The sequence below is a fragment of the Esox lucius genome, chromosome 10 (genome assembly GCF_011004845.1).
Source record: "Esox lucius isolate fEsoLuc1 chromosome 10, fEsoLuc1.pri, whole genome shotgun sequence".
Classification (NCBI taxonomy): Eukaryota; Metazoa; Chordata; class Actinopteri; order Esociformes; family Esocidae; genus Esox; species Esox lucius.
The window spans coordinates 4,375,250-4,381,459 of record NC_047578.1 but is presented as its reverse complement, the minus strand read 5'-3'; positions in this window follow the sequence as shown (position 1 = coordinate 4,381,459).

The window sequence follows — 6,210 nt, the reverse complement described above, 5'->3', positions numbered from 1 at the left end:
ACCTTGGCTATGAACCTTGGCTATGTACCTTGACTATGAACCTTGACTATGAACACTGGCTATGTACCTTGACTATGAACCTTGGCTATGAACCTTGGCTATGTACCTTGGCTATGAACCATGACTATGAACCTTGGCTATGAACCATGACTATGAAACATGGTGATGAACCTTGGCTATGAACCTTGGCTATGTACCTTGACTATGAACCTTGGCTATGAACCTTGGCTATGAACCTTAGCTATGAACCTTGGCTACCAACTTTGACTACGAACCTTGACTACGAACCTTGACTACGAACCTTGGCTTCGAACCATGACTATGAACCATGGCTATGAACCTTGGCTATGAACCTTGGCTATGTACCTTGACTATGAACCTTGACTATGAACCTTGGCTATGAACCTTGGCTATGAACTTTGACTATGAACCTTGGCTATGAACCTTGACTATGAACCTTGGCTATGAACCATGACTATGAACCATGGCTATCCTTCACAGGTTGCTGTTTAAGTAACTCCTCCCATTCATCTGCATCAGCCAATCAAACTGAAATATCAAACATTCACACATTGCTCCAGAAAGACAACCAAAAACCTGACCCACATCTTACAATCGTAAGCTAATATGCAAGCTTAAGTATAACATTTCATATTTTAATTTGATGGGCTGATGAAGAAGAGAGGAAAGAAGGGATACAACTGGGCAGATGGAGAGAAGGATTGTACAGGAAGAAAATGACAGAAGGACAGAGAGAGACAGATAGAACAGATGAGAGGTATATATGATGAGAGGATGAGAACAGCACAGATGGGGAGAGGGATAGAAGAGGACAGGGAGAGAAAAGGAGATCTGGGGAGAGATCAAACAGGAGAGCAAGGGGTGGAAAGGGGAGAGATGAGTAGAACAGTGAGAGAGAGAAACATGCATTTAGACAGAAAGATGGATAGATGAAGTAAGCCAAATCACACTGCCAGATCACACTGCCAGATCACACTGCCAGATCACACTGCAGGTAAAGATGTAGGGTTTCCTCTCTGTGGCCATCATCAGTTTGGCTTTGCTAAACCTTAGGCATCGATGATGAGACAACTCAGTCATAAACATCTACTCCCTTCTAGAACCATCCCCACCAAGAATGCATTCTGGAACATTATAACATTCCAACAGTGCTCTGATAATGTTTCCAGTAAAGTTCGGACAACATTCCAATTACGTTCCCAAGAAGAGCAAAGGAAATTGTAAGTCAGCCTGTTTTTTAGACTGAGTGAAGAGGCAGAAAAGAAAAAGAGAGGAGACGAGCGGGGAGGAAATGAGCAGGGAGATAAGGACGGCAGAGAAGAGAAATAATGATGTGGAAATAAACGACAGTAGAGGAGGATTCACGTATTGATGTCCCAGTGAGAGGAACTGAAAGTTGTTATTTGTAATTGTGGCGATCCATAATGCCTGGCACCGCAGCGCACTCAGTCTAGTGTGCATTACTGCCCATCCATTATTGATGAAGCAGTGCTGCCTGCACAGAACCCAGCCAAGAAGACTGTAAAGAGATACGCTGCCTCTGGATTGAGGGTCTTTGGAGATTTGAGCACAGGTAACGCAGTTAGGCTGACAGACACACACACACACATCCACCTCATCATCTAGGTTGCAGGGCAAGCAACCTAGATGATGACTGGATGATGACTGGATGAAGACTGGATGAAGACTCGATGATGATGGGATGGTGACTGGAGGAAGACTAGCTGATGACTGGATGAAGACTAGATGATGACTGGATGATGACTCAATAAAGACTGGATGATGACTCAATGAAGACTGGATGAAGACTAGATGATAACTGGATGATGACTCAATGAAGACTGGATGATGACTCAGTGAAGACTGGATGATGACTGGAGGAAGACTAAATGATGGCTAGATGATGACTCAATGAATACTGGATGATGACTGAATGAAGACTCGATAATGTCTGGATAATGCCTTCAGTAAGACTTGATTATGACTGGATGAAGACTGGATGAAAACTGGATGAAGACTAGAGGATTTTCCTCATCACTGACTTAATTCTGGGAGGGTGGGGTCAGCAGTGTAGCAGCCTATTTTCTAGGCAACATTTTGCTTCAGTTGGTATAAGCCCCTACCACAATGTGTTCAGATAACATGATTACGGTCCCTTTGTGGAACTAGATTTAATGTTCTACGAAAGCGTGGGGGGGGGGTTGGGTTTAGGGTGTGGGGAGGATGTCAAAGGTTGATGAGGAGTAGGGTGTGTAGACGTGTTTGTGTTTCTGTGTACCTGTTAAAGTATTTGTGTGTAAGTGTTCACACGTGTGTGAGAGAGCGTGTAATGTATATGTATGCATTGTACACTCACCTAAAGGATTATTAGGAACACCATACTAATACTGTGTTTGACACCCTTTCGCCTTCAGAACTGCCTTAATTCTACGTGGCATTTATTCAACAAGGTGCTGAAAGCATTCTTTAGAAATGTTGGCCCATATTGGTAGGATAGCATCTTGCAATTGATGGAGATTTGTGGGATGCACATCCAGGGCACGAAGCTCCCGTTCCACCACATCCCAAAGATGCTCTATTGGGTTGAGATCTGGTGACTGTGGGGGCCATTTCAGTACAGTGAACTCATTGTCATGTTCAAGAAACCAATTTGAAATGATTCAAGCTTTGTGACATGGTGCATTATCCTGCTGGAAGTAGCCTTCAGAGGATGGGTACATGGTGGTCATAAAGGGATGGACATGGTCAGAAACAATGCTCAGGTAGGCTGTGGCATTTAAACGATGCCCAATTGGCACAAAGGGGCCTAAAGTGTGCCAAGAAAACATCCCCCACAGCATTACACCACCACCACCAGCCTGCACAGTGGTAACAAGGCATGATGGATCCATGTTCTCATTCTGTTTACGCCAAATTCTGACTCTACCATCTGAATGTCTCAACAGAAATCGAGACTCATCAGACCAGGCAACATTCTTCCAGTCTTCAACTGTCCAATTTTGGTGTGCTCGTGCAAATTGTAGCCTCTTTTTCCTATTTGTAGTGAAGATGAGTGGTACCCGGTGGGGTCTTCTGCTGTTGTAGCCCATCCGTCTCAAGGTTGTGCGTGTTGTGGCTTCACAAATGCTTTGCTGCATACCTCGGTTGTAACGAGTCAAAGTTGCTCTTCTATCAGCTTGAATCAGTCGGCCCATTCTCCTCTGACCTCTAGCATCAACAAGGCATTTTCGCCCACAGGACTGCCGCATACTGGATGTTTTTCCCTTTTCTCACCATTCTTTGTAAACCCTAGAAATGGTTGTGCGTGAAAATCCCAGTAACTGAGCAGATTGTGAAATACTCAGACCGGGCCGTCTGGCACCAACAACCATGCCATGCTCAAAATTGCTTAAATCACCTTTCTTTCCCATTCTGACATTCAGTTTAGGGTTGATTAGATAATTGCATTAATGAGAAATTAGGTGTTCCTAATAATCCTTTAGGTGAGTGTACGTACATATCTGCAAGTTGAAAGAAGGGGCGGGGCAACGGTCGCTGGATACAACACCAGGATACAACAACTGTTCTTTGAACAATTAACTTCAGGTACTAAAGTAATGGACCTCCATTGATTAACGGTCACTTCCTGAAGATCTCCATGCCGACCGTTCACCTTTGGGGAACCAAAACATGTCCACCATGTCTTGGCATGTTCATGAAGGAACCAAGAGATTACTGTGTGTCTGTTGGCATGTAGCACAAGCACTGAAAAAGACAAGTCTCCCTCTCACCCCAGCAAAATGTGCTGGATCAGCCGAGGAACACTGAGCCGTGGGTATTTATGGAAAACTCAATGACGACTCCTGAATCAATCAATCAATCAATCAATATTATCATTCCTTCCTTTTACCCGCGCGTAATGCAGAATGTGTTTTTGTGAGGGAAGAAAAAATAGACAGACAGAGAAGAGAGTGTCCATAATGCTTGAAAGATCTACGCCTCACGTTGTGACCTTTTAACCAGATGGTGATTGGCTGCCATCTGACTTACATTGACGACACTATTGCCAAGTGTGAAGAATTTGAAGAAATTCCCACAACAAATCGGTCTTCTGTTCAGTTAAGACTCAACACATCATGGCTGAAACAAATGTAACAAAATAATTGCTCCACTTATATGTATACTGAACTATAGATCCATGTATATTTGTGTATCCATCAGCTCAAACTTGCATATAATATATTTAAACTCATGTAAACTCGGTGCAATAATTCTCTGAATGTGTACTAGAAGCACCATGTTACCAACTGCATTTCTGCATATGTATGAATGTACTGTTTTATATAACAGATCTTCAAACAAATTCCTTGCTTACATTGTTGTTCTCTCCTTGAATGTTGTGGACGTCCCGTCTCCCCAAAGACAGGACATATTTCCCAGGTCTCCAACACCCCTGTTCTTCTTTTCTGCCTTGCATTTTCTGTCTGTCTCCCCACCTCTCTCTCTCACTCAATTTCAGGGATTTATTGGCATGGGAAACATTTGTTTGCCTTGTCGGTGATACTTTATTTTGGGAGTCCCAAAACTGTGCCTGTAGATGCTCCACAGATTGTCTACTGTCTCTGTAACATTTCAACAATCTGCTAGCCCTAACCCATATCTATATCCTAACCCTAAACCTTATTCTATCCCTAACCTTAACCCTTACCCTAAACCTCAGTATAAACCAAAGTTACAAATATGGGAGTTTGTCAGTGTTGGTTTTAAACTCTTTGTGGGTGGGTGTGATCTGAGAAAAATATGTATCTCTAATGTGGTCATATATTTGGCAGGAGGCTGAGAAGTGCAGCTGTGTTGTTATTTCGTGGGCAGTGTGCACATGGTCGGCCGTCTCTTGAGAGCCATGTCTGGCAATGGCGAACTCTCTCTCGAAATCAAGGCCATGAGTCTGGACACAGTCAAAGATTTTCTTAATGGTACAATAGTCAGATATTCTGCCCGTGTTTTCTCCCAATTTAAGACCAGGTAGTGTTCACATTTTGGTTTCTTTCATTGATTCATTCCTGTTTGTTTTTTTCCCCCTCATGCTCTCATGTGGTTCTGTGGGGTGTGTTTTGGTTTGTGTGAACAGAGCTCCAACAAATGATGGTATCATTAGTGGGTATAGTCCCAGCTCTGCATACGTTATTTGGGGTTTTGTGTTGAACTCTTAGAATATATTTTACAGAACTCTGCATGCAGAGTCTCAGTTGGATGTTTATCCCATTTGATGAAGTATTGGTTGGTAAGTGGACGCCAGACCTAACAGCCCTAAAGGGCAATGGCTTCTATGACTAATTGGAGGATTTCAAGCCAGATTTTCACTCGGATGTCTAATTTGATGTTAATTTTGATGGCGTAGTGGGGCCTTCTTGCCTTGTCTCTTAGTTCATTTACAGCCTTATTGAAGTTACCTGTGGTCTAGTTATGTGGAACACGGTAAGTGAAGTTATGTAATTGCTTTAGCGTTGTCTAGGTAGAATTTAGGTTAGCGGTCCTGGAATCTGGAGCTTTTTGTGGAAGATTAGTATTTTTGTCTCTCTGATGTCTACAGTACTGACTGAATGTACTGACAGACTCTGGGTTGAGGTCAGTAATACAGTAGTCTACAGTACTGACTGAATGTACTGACAGACTCTGGGTTGAGGTCAGTAATACAGTAGTCTACAGTACTGACTGAATGTACTGACAGACTCTGGGTTGAGGTCAGTAATACAGTAGTCTACAGTACTGACTGAATGTACTGACAGACTCTGGGTTGAGGTCAGTAATACAGTAGTCTACAGTACTGACTGAATGTACTGACAGACTCTGGGTTGAGGTCAGTAATACAGTAGTCTACAGTACTGACTGAATGTACTGACAGACTCTGGGTTGAGGTCAGTAATACAGTAGTCTACAGTACTGACTGAATGTACTGACAGACTCTGGGTTGAGGTCAGTAATACAGTAGTCTACAGTACTGACTGAATGTACTGACAGACTCAGAGCAATAAATTCTTTTTGGGCGAAATTACAAAAATGGACCCATAATGTTGTGCTGACAGGGATCCTTCCTCCTTGATGGAGGCAGCATCTTGCAGGCTTGCTAGAAGGGGCCATTTGAGGGTCTAATTAGCTCCCGCTACAACCTCGATCATTTCCATTCCCTCAGCTTTGGGACACTTGTGC